The 14,867-nt window shown below is 49.1% G+C and overlaps 5 non-coding genes across 5 annotated transcripts; all 5 read left to right on the forward strand.

The window, feature by feature from the left end:
- Positions 1–9,325: 9,325 nt before the first annotated feature.
- On the forward strand, positions 9,326–9,521 carry LOC141237414 (U2 spliceosomal RNA). The gene has a single exon (XR_012302963.1). It is a non-coding gene; the product is annotated as a U2 spliceosomal RNA (small nuclear RNA).
- A 1,122-nt stretch (positions 9,522–10,643) lies between these two features.
- Positions 10,644–10,834, forward strand: LOC141237619 (U2 spliceosomal RNA). The gene has a single exon (XR_012303150.1). It is a non-coding gene; the product is annotated as a U2 spliceosomal RNA (small nuclear RNA).
- Positions 10,835–11,955: 1,121 nt separating this feature from the next.
- LOC141237620 (U2 spliceosomal RNA) lies at positions 11,956–12,146 on the forward strand. The gene has a single exon (XR_012303151.1). It is a non-coding gene; the product is annotated as a U2 spliceosomal RNA (small nuclear RNA).
- A 1,123-nt stretch (positions 12,147–13,269) lies between these two features.
- On the forward strand, positions 13,270–13,460 carry LOC141237622 (U2 spliceosomal RNA). The gene has a single exon (XR_012303153.1). It is a non-coding gene; the product is annotated as a U2 spliceosomal RNA (small nuclear RNA).
- Positions 13,461–14,577: 1,117 nt separating this feature from the next.
- LOC141237623 (U2 spliceosomal RNA) lies at positions 14,578–14,768 on the forward strand. The gene has a single exon (XR_012303154.1). It is a non-coding gene; the product is annotated as a U2 spliceosomal RNA (small nuclear RNA).
- The last annotated feature ends 99 nt before the right edge of the window (positions 14,769–14,867 follow it).

The following is a 14,867-nucleotide window of genomic DNA, read 5'->3' on the forward strand; positions in this document are numbered from 1 at the left end:
ACATCGGAGAAGGAAGGCGGATATCGGTGGGAGGAAGAAGCTCTAAAGAATCCAGAAGAAGACGAAGACTCGGAGAAGAATCGGGCTGTCCTGTGGAATCTTCGAGGAAGAAAATCATCGAGACAAAGACCTTTCGGGGAATTTGTCCAGAACACGACGGGAGAAGAATCTGCATAGCTCCCCCCATTCCGGGAAGAGTTCCAGATCCAGCTCCAAGAAGTAACTGCAGGAGGAAAGCCATGGCAAGCGCTGCGAGGAAGGCCGAAAAGAAGAGCCTGGAGCAGGGGACAGCCAGGAGGGCCCAGCCAGGAGCCGATTCTGACCCCAAGGACTCTGCCTCCACGACTGGCCAGCAGAAGGGACCCCAGAAGCCCTGCCACGAAGCTCCAGCCCTGGAGCCATGGATGCAGCAGACGGTGGCCCTGAAGCTGAAGGAAGTGGATGGGAGGGTGCCGGACATGTCCTCGGACGTGTTCTGCCAGAAGATGCTGCTGGATCGAGGCTTCTCCAGGTCGGACACCCTCAGCATCCAGACCTTCTTGACGGGGATCTTCTTCGTCACCTTCGCCACTGTGAACACCTGCAGGAGGTTCTGGGAAATGGTAAGCGCAAAAGGACCGGATAATTCTTTCTCTGCCTTTACAGGTAGCTGCCCTATCCAGAGGGACGAAAGGAGGATCACGGTCTCCATGCGCAATCCGCACACCCCAGGCCAAGACATCTGTACCTTCCTGAGACGCTTCTGTTTGGTTGTGAAGGAACCCTCTCACATCCTGAATGGACTCGGCTTCTGGACAGGTAAGTGGTCGGTGACCGTTAGACTTCACAGGGACCTGGCGTACTCAGACGGACTTCGGCACCTGCCCCCGACATTCTCCCTGGGCAACTCCTACGGCCTCATCTATTACCCGGACATGCCGCGGAACTGCAGGAGATGCGGCAAGAACGGCCACGAGATGAAGGACTGCAAGGAGGATGCCTGCAGGATTTGTCGAGTGACGGGACACAGCTCGAAGGACTGCCCGAAGAAGACGTCCTGCAACCTGTGTGGGCTGGCGGCTCATCTGTACAAGGATTGCCCCAAGCGTGAGAGATCCTGGGCATCGGTGGTTGCGACGACCCCAGCTCCGGAGGACAAGGCCCCGACGACCAGGCCTGTGAAGGTCAAGGACGCGACGACCAAGGCCCCAGCGGCCAAGGCCGAGACGACCAAGGCCAAAGCGGTCAAGGAGTCGGTGGCCAAAGCCCCAGCGACGGTCCCAGCAGCTCCGAAGCAGAAGAAAAAGTCAAAGGAGGGTAAGAGTTCTGTCACCCCTCTCTCGATCCCTCCCCCTGCCACCCCCGTCCAATCCCCCCCCACCCCGGCCACCCCTGCTGAGGATTCCACTTCCTCTTCCTCCTTCCCCTACTCCTCAGCAGGTGTCCTTTCCCCTGCCCCGGCAGCCACTCTCCCTCCCCAGACCATGGTAGCGGTGGAATTAACCTTTCCTCCACCCGCCGCTATCTATTCCGAGGAGGATTTTCCCCTTCTTGTCTCCCCAGTTCCAACCCGGGGAAAGAGGAAGGTGGAAGACAGCCCTGCTACTGAATCCTCCAAAAAGAAGATTCTGGATTTCGTAGGCGAAAAGGAGGATACCCTCCCTGAGCCAGAAGAGATGGAGCACATGGTTGAGACCCTGGTGGCCGAGCCAGAAGAGGAGGAACTGGTGGTCGCCGAGATCGAGGCCGCGCTGCTTGACCAGATGGAGGAAGAGGGCCTGCTGGTGATCCCGTCACCAGCAGTCAACACCGACGAGGGACCACCCGACCGGAGTGGTAACTAAGGTGTATTGCCTGCGCTAACTTTTTCTTTTTTCCCTACATGATGGCTAATATTAACTTATTTTCCATTAATGTCAGGAGCATCAAGGACAAGTTCAGACGTCAGACTATTTATGCCTTCCTTACTTCCCAGTTGTGTGATGTTTATATGTTGCAGGAATGTTCCCTTCCCTCCTCTAGGTCCTTCAAACACCTGGCCAGGGAGTGGTCCCACGGTCCATCCTACTGGTCCGGTGGGGGTGACTGCAAGTCTGCGGGGGTCGCAATTCTGATCAGAGGGGGCGCATTCACCCTTGAGTCCGTCCAGGAGCTCATCTGCGGCAGGGCTCTTGTTGTAGATGGCAACTGGGCAGGAGAACCTGTCAGGTTCATCAACGTGTATGCGTCCCCACTGAAGAATGAGCGTTTGGAGCTTTTCCAGACCCTGCGGCTTCAGCTTGCCACCACCAGGACCTTAGTGATGGCCGGGGATTTCAACTGCCCCATCGAGGAGGATGGTCGTAGTTCTGGCACATCTGCCAAGTTGGACATCACGTCCAAGCTGCTCATCGAGATGGTAACCGAGGCCACTCTTCAGGACGTGGTGGGCTCCATGGGGAGAGGCTCCACGAACTATTCGTGGAGCCGACCCGATGGCTCACTCCGCTCCAGGATTGACTTTGTGTTCACCTCTCGAGCAGTCAGGCAGAGTAGGCACTCGATGGTCCCCTGCTTCTTCTCTGACCACAGAGCCATTCACTTACAAGGTGTCCTCGGTGACGGTTTTCCGTCCGGCCCCGGCTCCTGGAAGCTGAATTGTGCTCTGCTGGCTCAGGATGAAGTCGTGGAGGAGCTGAGAGCAGCCTACGCAATGTGGCAGTCCTACAAGGGTAGCTTCCAAACAGTCTCTGATTGGTGGGAATATGTTAAACTTGAGTTTCGCTGTTTCTTTCAGGCCAAGGGTCGACAACAGGCGTGTGAGAAGAGGAGGGACTTCAGAGGGCTGCAGCGCGAGCTGCGGTCGCTGCAGGACCTTCTTCACTGCGGCTGGGACGTGAGGGAGGAGCTGGAGGAGACTAAGAAGAGCCTGAAAAGGCACTTTGAGGAGGAGTCCAAGCGAATCGTCTTCCGTTCCAAAGTGGAGAATCTGGAGAAGGGTGAGAAATGTAACTCATTCTTTTTCAGGAAACTTCATGCCGGTCACACGCCCCTGAACGAGCTGCGAGACGAGAGCGGAAACATGCGACGTGGGAAGGAGGACGTGATGAGGGTCGTCAGCGACTTCTACAGCGAACTCTACTCCCACAAGACTACCGACCCCGACGCTGCTGATAAGTTCCTGTCAGGTATCACTAACCATCTTGATCCTGCAGGCACGACAGCCTTGGACAAACCTCTGATGGTGGGCGAATTGCTCTCTGCCGCTAAATCCTTTAGGACCGGCAGGACCCCGGGCAGTGATGGTCTTCCAGCGGAGCTCTATGTAGCGCTGGGAGACCTCATCTGTCCGGACCTGTTGGACCTGTACGAGGAGATGGTGGTGGAGGGTAGAATGCCTCCATCTTTGAGGGAAGGAATGGTCACGATCCTGTACAAGCGGAAGGGAGAGAGGTGCGACCTGAGGAATTGGCGTCCCATCACTCTGCTCAACGTGGACTACAAGATCCTGGCCAAGACGATGGCGACACGACTTAAGACGGTCATCGGACGGATCATCCACCCGGACCAGACCTGCGGCATCCCTGGATGTCGCATCGCAGACAGCCTCGCTCTCGTGCGGGACACGGTCGAGTACATCAAGGTCCGCCGCGCACACGCGGCCCTGGTCTCCTTGGATCAGGAGAAGGCCTTCGACCGGGTTTCCCACGAGTTCATGGGCCGAGCTCTGCACCGGTTAGGTTTGGGTAACATGTTTTGTTCGTATGTCCGTCTGATGTATTTTGATATCCACAGCTCGGTGTTGGTGAACGGCTGGAAGACTGACCCCTTCCCTGTCCTCTCTGGGGTCAGACAAGGCTGCCCTCTATCACCTCTTCTTTTTGTTTGTGTTATAGAACTCTTCGCAGAGGCTATCCGGCAGAATGGAGAGATCAGAGGGATCACCGCACCGGGTCCGGGACGACACGAGGTCAAGTGCTCGCTCTACATGGACGACGTCACCGTCTTCTGCGCTGATCGTGGTTCAGTCGACGCCCTCGTCCAGACGTGTGAGAGGTTCGGCCGGGCTTCAGGGGCCAAAGTCAACTGCAGGAAGTCGGAAGCCATGCTCTTCGGGGATTGGCAGCCGGCCTCCTCTGCCCCCTTCCCCTTCAACATTCAACCGGATTTCCTCAAGGTGCTGGGAGTCTGGTTCGGGAAGGAAGGAGCGGCCCTCAAGTCCTGGCAAGAACGCTTGGCCAAGGTGAAGCAACGGATCGGACTCTGGAGCCTCAGACACCTCACTTGTGAGGGTAAGGCACTCGTCCTGCGTAATGAGGTCCTGCCCGTCTTGCAGTACACGGCGCAGGCCTGGCCCCCACACGTCACTGTGTGCAGGGCCATTACCAGGACAGTGTTTCACTTTGTCTGGGGATCCAAGATGGACAGAGTCAGGCGGGCCGTCATGTACAAGGAGCCTTGCAAGGGTGGGAAGGGCGTTCCAGATATCCCCACCCTCCTGCGATCCTCTTTTGTGTGTGATTGTGTCCGCCGGACTTTGCAAGTCAAGAATGGCTCCGCGGGCAGGTCCATGTCTCGCTTCTTCCTGCTTCCTCTTTGGAGGCGACTCGGCTGGGACAAGTGGGACAGCTCCTTCCCCTACAACTGGACGACGCCATGGTTCTACGGAGACGTCGTTCGATTTGTGGGGGAACATCAACTGGAGGGACTCAAGCCCGACTTGTGGAAGCCCAAAACTATCCACAAGCTCATCAGAGCCAAGGATGACTTGGAGAACATCACAGGACTTCACCAGGACACGCTGGAGACTGTGTGGACAAATGTGTCTTCTGACAGGCTGACCAACGGGCACAAGGACTTGTCGTGGATGGCGATTCAGGGCGGACTGCCCGTCCGGTCATTCATGCATGCCCGGAACCTGTGCAAGACCCGGTACTGCCCAAGGTGCCCCTTCGTGGAGGAAACATCTTTGCACACTTTTTGGGACTGCCGATTTGCACAGCGCCTGTTGACTGCCCTTGAGGACGACCTGAGGAACTCTGTCCCCAGGGCGAGCCTATCGCACCATTCTGTGCTTTACGGACTCTTCCCTGGGGTTCATACCGTCGGAGCCATCCAGGAGGCTTGGCGCCTTATGAACTGCTTCAAGGATGCCGTTTGGGTCGCCAGGAACCGGCTCATCTTGAGTAGAGATGAGCGGTGTTCGACTAGAACTGTTCGCCAATCTCAAATTCGAGCTGTTTTGGGCGGTGTTCGAGTTGTTCGACGAACCCGAACGATTTGCAAAAAATTCGGCTGTTCGAGGTTATGTTCGATAACTGTTCGTGCACCAAAAGCGTGTCCTGCATGTCTGGCGCTATTTAGAGCACCAATCATGCAGGGATTGTCTGCCACTCACTGTAATGCCACAGCCATGGTGGTTGTGGCATTACAGTGATTGCCCAAATCGATGGGAACAGTGCCAACAGTGAAACATGAAAAGCCGGCAATTCAGCAGCGGCATACACCGGTACCCGACAATTTAGAACCGAAAGAATAGAGCTTCACACATAGATTAGATAGATATAAACATGTCAGCCACATATATACGAAGTACAGTGAAAGTGCTGCTTACTGTACTTGTCATTTAGCGTAAAGGATTTATCAAAAAAAATAACAGTGTTTTCATGCACCGTCTCTTTAAAAAAGCCGGCCGGCAATTCAGCAGCGGTACCCGACAATTTATAACAGACAGAATAGAGCATCATACATAGATTAGATAGATAGAAACATGTCAGCCACATATATACGAAGTACAGTGACAGTGTTGCTTACTGTACTTGTCATTTAGCGTAAAGGATTTATCAAAAAAAATAATAGTGTTTTCATGCACTGTCTCTTTAAAAAAGCCGGCCGGCAATTCAGCATCTGTACCCGACAATTTATAACAGACAGAATAGAGCTTCACACATAGATTAGATAGATATAAACATGTCAGCCACATATATACGAAGTACAGTGATAGTGTTGCTTACTGTACTTGTCATTTAGCGTAAAGGATTTATCAAAAAAAATAATAGTGTTTTCATGCACTGTCTCTTTAAAAAAGCCGGCCGGCAATTCAGCATCTGTACCCGACAATTTATAACAGACAGAATAGAGCTTCACACATAGATTAGATAGATAGAAACATGTCAGTCACATATATATGAAGTACAGTGATAGTGTTGGTTACTGTACTTGTCATTTAGTATTAAAATAAAGGATTTATTATTAAAAAAATTGGCGTGGGGTTCCCCGTAATTTTAGGCTCTAGCGGAGGTTAAGCAGACGGCTGGGGCAGATGTTTGAAGCCTGGGAAGGGGGTAATACCCACGGAGCTTCCCAGGCTACTAATATGAGCCCCCAGCTGAATACATAGCCTTTACTAGCTATTAAAATGGGGGACCCCCCCAAAAAAATGACGTGGGGTCCCCCCTAATTTAATAGCTAGCAAAGGCTAGGCAGACAGCTGGGGGCTGATATTAATAGCCCAGGAAGGGAGCCATGAATATTGGCCCCCTCCCAGGCTAGAAACACCAGCCGTCAGCCGCCCCAGAAATGGCGCATTCATAGGATGCGCCAATTCTGGCACTTAGCCTCGCTCTTCCACGCTGCCCTGGTGCGGTGGCAGGGGGTAATAGGGTTGGGGTTGATGTCAGCTTATAATGCCAGCTGACATCAAGCCCAGGTTAGTAATGGAGAGGCGTCTATAAGACACCCCCATTACTAACCCCATAGTCAAAGTTAAAAAAAAACACAAACACCCAGAATAAAGTCCTTTAATTGAAATAAAGACACAATCCTTTATTGTTCTAAATTAAACCATACTTACCATCACGCCCATTCCAGCTGAAGCCAACGATCTCCTGCAATAAAAGAAAAATAATAAAGCAACCTCATCCTTACCTTTCCATGGTTCCCACGACAGCTTCAGCTCTGCTACATCGAGATGACAGGCTGGACCGCAGCAGAACGCTGCCATCCAGTCTGTCATCCCGCAGACACTGAGAAGCGCAGGCATGCTTGCGCTCCTCACTGTCTCGCTGTGACGGCATCCAGATGAGCCGAGGTCATGTCCAATGAACTCGGCTCACCTCATGCACGTCACTGACAGCGTGGGAAAATTCTCACGCTGAAGTGCTGAGTGCAGGAGAATACTCCCACGCTGTCAGTGATGTGCATGAGGTGAGCTCATGTCCAATGAACTCAGCTCACCTCCTGCACGTCACTGACAGCGTGGGAAAATTCTCCTGCAATCAGCGCTTCAGCGTGAGAATTTTCCCACGCTGTCAGTGACGTGCATGAGGTGAGCCGAGTTCATTGGACATGAACTCGGCTCATCTGGATGTCGTCACAGAGAGACGCTGAGCAGCGCAAGCAAGCCTGCGCTTCTCAGTGTCTGCGGGATGACAGGCTGGATGGCAGCGTTCTGCTGCGGTCCAGCCTGTCATCTCGATGTAGCAGAGCTGAAGCTGTCGTGGGAACCATGGAAAGGTAAGGATGAGGTTGCTTTATTATTTTTCTTTTATTGCAGGAGATCGTTGGCTTCAGCTGGAATGGGCGTGATGGTAAGTATGGTTTAATTTAGAACAATAAAGGATTGTGTCTTTATTTCAATTAAAGGACTTTATTCTGGGTGTTTGTGTTTTTTTTAACTTTGACTATGGGGTTAGTAATGGGGGTGTCTTATAGACGCCTCTCCATTACTAACCTGGGCTTGATGTCAGCTGGCATTATAAGCTGACATCAACCCCAACCCTATTACCCCCTGCCACCGCACCAGGGCAGCGTGGAAGAGCGAGGCTAAGTGCCAGAATTGGCGCATCCTATGAATGCGCCATTTCTGGGGCGGCTGACGGCTGGTGTTTCTAGCCTGGGAGGGGGCCAATATTCATGGCTCCCTTCCTGGGCTATTAATATCAGCCCCCAGCTGTCTGCCTAGCCTTTGCTAGCTATTAAATTAGGGGGGACCCCACGTCATTTTTTTGGGGGGGTCCCCCATTTTAATAGCTAGTAAAGGCTATGTATTCAGCTGGAGGCTGATATTAGTAGCCTGGGAAGCTCCGTGGGTATTACCCCCTTCCCAGGCTTCAAACATCTGCCCCAGCCGTCTGCTTAACCGCCGCTAGAGCCTAAAATTAAGGGGAACCCCACGCCAATTTTTTTAATAATAAATCCTTTATTTTAATACTAAATGACAAGTACAGTAACCAACACTATCACTGTACTTCATATATATGTGACTGACATGTTTCTATCTATCTAATCTATGTGTGATGCTCTATCTTTCTGTTCTAAATTGTCGGGTACCGCTGCTGAATTGCCGGCCGGCTTTTTTAAAGAGACAGTGCATGAAAACACTATTATTTTTTTAAATAAATCCTTTACACTAAATGACAAGTACAGTAAGCAACACTATCACTGTACTTATTATATATGTGACTGACATGTTTCTATCTATCTAATCTATGTGTGAAGCTCTATTCTTTCTGTTCTAAATTGTCGGGTACAGATGCTGAATTGCCGGCCGGCTTTTTTAAAGAGACGGTGCATGAAAACACTAATATTTTTTTTAATAAATCCTTTACACTAAATGACAAGTGCAGTAACCAACACTGTCACTGTGCTTCTTATATGTGTGACTGACATGTTTCTATCTATCTAATCTATGTGTGATGCTCTATTCCTTCTTGTCTAAATTGTCGGGTACCGGTGTATGCCGCTGCTGAATTTGCCGGCCGGCTTTTTTAAAGAGAGTGTCTTCTGAGCAGTTTGTCAGCTTTTGGACACCTTTGCAGGTGTTTTCTATGTGTTTCTATGTGTTTTTGTTTGCTTGCCATTGGTTTTAACGGTGTTCGACGGTGTTCTAAGGTGTTCGACGAACAGTTCGACGAACAGTTCCTCGAACATCCCGGTGTTCGACGAACCGAACCGAACCCGAACACTATGGGGGTGGCTCAACACTAATCTTGAGGAGGGAGAGGATGTCCATCCAGGACTGCCGCAGGCTGATCCACAGCCTGCTCAGAGACTATTCCATCGTGGACGGTCCGGAGGACGAGGATGAGGACTAAACCCCTCCTTCCCCTCTCCCCTTATGTGTCTTGTCTTTCAATAAAGCTTCGGGCCTGTGATTTTCCCCTCCCCATCCCCTTTTTCCCAATCCCCATCCCTTATCACGGTTCGTCGTACTGTATTGATTGACATGCTTTTTCTTTCAGATTGAGTGTTTTGTGTAGCATAGGGGTGTGATGTGTCTAGTTAGTGCGTCGGATCCTCATGCTATGTAAATATGATGTAGAATTCTGTGTGTACTGGGCTGCGGCACTGTACACTGTCTGTTAACTTATTTTTTGTGCTAATAAAAGATATATTCAATCAAAAAAAAATCTGTTCTTATCAGTTTAATATCTGATACGTCCCCTATCTGGGGACCATATATTAAATGGAGTTTTAGAACAGGGAGATGGAAAAAGAGCTTGCTCTGTCCACTCCACGCATTGACCTGGTATTGCAGTATCTCCAGGACCGGTGCACCCCTTCTTTAATGCAGTTTCTAAAATCAGAAAGAATTGAATTCAATGCTTTTTGTTCATTTTGCTTGTTTGTCGGATTTTGGGATGGACTCTTTGGCTTTGCTTTTCTTCTCCTCATTGGATTTTTCATGTTAAAAGTTGCAGAAGCCAGATGACAAGCTCATTTTGGTTCAACTTCAGCAACTGTGCATTGCATTGCCATGTAATGTAATGTAATGCAATGCTATCTATCTAGCTCTCCCTCTATACTTCCTTTTGGATAAACAGACATATTAGGCAAGCATTTTGGAGCTTTCACCTAAATAACTACAGGTGGTGAGATAAGCTGCACAATATAATTGACCTTTCAGTATATTGTTGCACACACACCATCTATTTAGCAAATGCCCTTGTTATCAACAGCAGCCTTTTAAACTCACCTGAGCTAACAGGTATGTGAGCTGGTTACTCTGCTGCGCTTAAAATTTCTTTTTTGGTTGCTACAATGCCTTTTCTGAAACGTTGTCTCCCTCTGCTGGAACACTGACTTCTTTCATTTAATGCCTGCAGACTATAAAAGAGAAACCAACCCAAAAAGTTTGGTTGATTAGTCTGTGGCATTCTTTTAAACTGTTGCTTATGGCGGTCTCTGTGAGCTTCTCAGTGACATTCAGCCATCCAGGTATCCCGCCTGCAGTAGACGGAATGTGGCAATGGAACGCTGGCTGCGCGTGTCATAATAGGCTCTGAGCCTTTATATACCTGCGCACAGCAGCAGCCACCTTCAGTCTTCTGCTGGACAGCCAGCAGCAGCAGCAGCAGGAGAGGTAATTAATCAGCAACCCTCCTGCTAAGGGTAGACAGCTGCTCGTTCCACCCCCCCCCCCCCGCCTTAATTGGTTCTCCTCCCTTCCAACGGTGTTGAGGCGGGTGGGAACAGCCGGGGGTTGAGGGTACTGTGCTAAAAGAGGTGGAGTTATGCAGATCTAAAACGCGTGGATTGCAGCAGCAGCAAGCCGAAAAGTGCAGGCATGTGAGGGATCTAGAGGTTGACAGCATGTCTTCTTAACGGGAGTCCAGGTGGCCATCTCCACAAATGGACTTTTCAGAATCCTTGGGTGGCACCGTAGTCGGAAACCAATTCTGGTTATCGCTTCTCGGCCTTTTGGCTAAGATCAAGTGTAGTATCTGTTCTTATCAGTTTAATATCTGATACGTCCCCTATCTGGGGACCATATATTAAATGGATTTTTAGAACAGGGAGATGGAAAAAGAGCTTGCTCTGTCCACTCCACGCATTGACCTGGTATTGCAGTATCTCCAGGACCGGTGCACCCCTTCTTTAATGCAGTTTCTAAAATCAGAAAGAATTGAATTCAATGCTTTTTGTTCATTTTGCTTGTTTGTCGGATTTTGGGATGGACTCTTTGGCTTTGCTTTTCTTCTCCTCATTGGATTTTTCATGTTAAAAGTTGCAGAAGCCAGATGACAAGCTCATTTTGGTTCAACTTCAGCAACTGTGCATTGCATTGCCATGTAATGTAATGTAATGCAATGCTATCTATCTAGCTCTCCCTCTATACTTCCTTTTGGATAAACAGACATATTAGGCAAGCATTTTGGAGCTTTCACCTAAATAACTACAGGTGGTGAGATAAGCTGCACAATATAATTGACCTTTCAGTATATTGTTGCACACACACCATCTATTTAGCAAATGCCCTTGTTATCAACAGCAGCCTTTTAAACTCACCTGAGCTAACAGGTATGTGAGCTGGTTACTCTGCTGCGCTTAAAATTTCTTTTTTGGTTTGCTACAATGCCTTTTCTGAAACGTTGTCTCCCTCTGCTGGAACACTGACTTCTTCCATTTAATGCCTGCAGACTATAAAAGAGAAACCAACCCAAAAAGTTTGGTTGATTAGTCTGTGGCATTCTTTTAAACTGTTGCTTATGGCGGTCTCTGTGAGCTTCTCAGTGACATTCAGCCATCCAGGTATCCCGCCTGCAGTAGACGGAATGTGGCAATGGAACGCTGGCTGCGCGTGTCATAATAGGCTCTGAGCCTTTATATACCTGCGCACAGCAGCAGCCACCTTCAGTCTGCTGCTGGACAGCCAGCAGCAGCAGCAGCAGGAGAGGTAATTAATCAGCAACCCTCCTGCTAAGGGTAGACAGCTGCTCGTTCCACCCCCCCCCCCGCCTTAATTGGTTCTCCTCCCTTCCAACGGTGTTGAGGCGGGTGGGAACAGCCGGGGGTTGAGGGTACTGTGCTAAAAGAGGTGGAGTTATGCAGATCTAAAACGCGTGGATTGCAGCAGCAGCAAGCCGAAAAGTGCAGGCATGTGAGGGATCTAGAGGTTGACAGCATGTCTTCTTAACGGGAGTCCAGGTGGCCATCTCCACAAATGGACTTTTCAGAATCCTTGGGTGGCACCGTAGTCGGAAACCAATTCTGGTTATCGCTTCTCGGCCTTTTGGCTAAGATCAAGTGTAGTATCTGTTCTTATCAGTTTAATATCTGATACGTCCCCTATCTGGGGACCATATATTAAATGGATTTTTAGAACAGGGAGATGGAAAAAGAGCTTGCTCTGTCCACTCCACGCATTGACCTGGTATTGCAGTATCTCCAGGACCGGTGCACCCCTTCTTTAATGCAGTTTCTAAAATCAGAAAGAATTGAATTCAATGCTTTTTGTTCATTTTGCTTGTTTGTCGGATTTTGGGATGGACTCTTTGGCTTTGCTTTTCTTCTCCTCATTGGATTTTTCATGTTAAAAGTTGCAGAAGCCAGATGACAAGCTCATTTTGGTTCAACTTCAGCAACTGTGCATTGCATTGCCATGTAATGTAATGTAATGCAATGCTATCTATCTAGCTCTCCCTCTATACTTCCTTTTGGATAAACAGACATATTAGGCAAGCATTTTGGAGCTTTCACCTAAATAACTACAGGTGGTGAGATAAGCTGCACAATATAATTGACCTTTCAGTATATTGTTGCACACACACCATATATTTAGCAAATGCCCTTGTTATCAACAGCAGCCTTTTAAACTCACCTGAGCTAACAGGTATGTGAGCTGGTTACTCTGCTGCGCTTAAAATTTCTTTTTTGGTTTGCTACAATGCCTTTTCTGAAACGTTGACTCCCTCTGCTGGAACACTGACTTCTTTCATTTAATGCCTGCAGACTATAAAAGAGAAACCAACCCAAAAAGTTTGGTTGATTAGTCTGTGGCATTCTTTTAAACTGTTGCTTATGGCGGTCTCTGTGAGCTTCTCAGTGACATTCAGCCATCCAGGTATCCCGCCTGCAGTAGACGGAATGTGGCAATGGAACGCTGGCTGCGCGTGTCATAATAGGCTCTGAGCCTTTATATACCTGCGCACAGCAGCAGCCACCTTCAGTCTGCTGCTGGCCAGCCAGCAGCAGCAGCAGCAGGAGAGGTAATTAATCAGCAACCCTCCTGCTAAGGGTAGACAGCTGCTCGTTCCACCCCCCCCCCCCCGCCTTAATTGGTTCTCCTCCCTTCCAACGGTGTTGAGGCGGGTGGGAACAGCCGGGGGTTGAGGGTACTGTGCTAAAAGAGGTGGAGTTATGCAGATCTAAAACGCGTGGATTGCAGCAGCAGCAAGCCGAAAAGTGCAGGCATGTGAGGGATCTAGAGGTTGACAGCATGTCTTCTTAACGGGAGTCCAGGTGGCCATCTCCACAAATGGACTTTTCAGAATCCTTGGGTGGCACCGTAGTCGGAAACCAATTCTGGTTATCGCTTCTCGGCCTTTTGGCTAAGATCAAGTGTAGTATCTGTTCTTATCAGTTTAATATCTGATACGTCCCCTATCTGGGGACCATATATTAAATGGATTTTTAGAACAGGGAGATGGAAAAAGAGCTTGCTCTGTCCACTCCACGCATTGACCTGGTATTGCAGTATCTCCAGGACCGGTGCACCCCTTCTTTAATGCAGTTTCTAAAATCAGAAAGAATTGAATTCAATGCTTTTTGTTCATTTTGCTTGTTTGTCGGATTTTGGGATGGACTCTTTGGCTTTGCTTTTCTTCTCCTCATTGGATTTTTCATGTTAAAAGTTGCAGAAGCCAGATGACAAGCTCATTTTGGTTCAACTTCAGCAACTGTGCATTGCATTGCCATGTAATGTAATGTAATGCAATGCTATCTATCTAGCTCTCCCTCTATACTTCCTTTTGGATAAACAGACATATTAGGCAAGCATTTTGGAGCTTTCACCTAAATAACTACAGGTGGTGAGATAAGCTGCACAATATAATTGACCTTTCAGTATATTGTTGCACACACACCATCTATTTAGCAAATGCCCTTGTTATCAACAGCAGCCTTTTAAACTCACCTGAGCTAACAGGTATGTGAGCTGGTTACTCTGCTGCGCTTAAAATTTCTTTTTTGGTTTGCTACAATGCCTTTTCTGAAACGTTGTCTCCCTCTGCTGGAACACTGACTTCTTTCATTTAATGCCTGCAGACTATAAAAGAGAAACCAACCCAAAAAGTTTGGTTAATTAGTCTGTGGCATTCTTTTAAACTGTTGCTTATGGCGGTCTCTGTGAGCTTCTCAGTGACATTCAGCCATCCAGGTATCCCGCCTGCAGTAGACGGAATGTGGCAATGGAACGCTGGCTGCGCGTGTCATAATAGGCTCTGAGCCTTTATATACCTGCGCACAGCAGCAGCCACCTTCAGTCTGCTGCTGGACAGCCAGCAGCAGCAGCAGGAGAGGTAATTAATCAGCAACCCTCCTGCTAAGGGTAGACAGCTGCTCGTTCCACCCCCCCCCCGCCTTAATTGGTTCTCCTCCCTTCCAACGGTGTTGAGGCGGGTGGGAACAGCCGGGGGTTGAGGGTACTGTGCTAAAAGAGGTGGAGTTATGCAGATCTAAAACGCGTGGATTGCAGCAGCAGCAAGCCGAAAAGTGCAGGCATGTGAGGGATCTAGAGGTTGACAGCATGTCTTCTTAACGGGAGTCCAGGTGGCCATCTCCACAAATGGACTTTTCAGAATCCTTGGGTGGCACCGTAGTCGGAAACCAATTCTGGTTATCGCTTCTCGGCCTTTTGGCTAAGATCAAGTGTAGTATCTGTTCTTATCAGTTTAATATCTGATACGTCCCCTATCTGGGGACCATATATTAAATGGATTTTTAGAACAGGGAGATGGAAAAAGAGCTTGCTCTGTCCACTCCACGCATTGACCTGGTATTGCAGTATCTCCAGGACCGGTGCACCCCTTCTTTAATGCAGTTTCTAAAATCAGAAAGAATTGAATTCAATGCTTTTTGTTCATTTTGCTTGTTTGTCGGATTTTGGGATGGACTCTTTGGCTTTGCTT

The sequence above is a fragment of the Phyllobates terribilis genome, unplaced genomic scaffold (genome assembly GCF_046119375.1).
Source record: "Phyllobates terribilis strain yellow unplaced genomic scaffold, ASM4611937v1 Scaffold_734__1_contigs__length_741531, whole genome shotgun sequence".
NCBI classification, from domain to species: Eukaryota; Metazoa; Chordata; class Amphibia; order Anura; family Dendrobatidae; genus Phyllobates; species Phyllobates terribilis.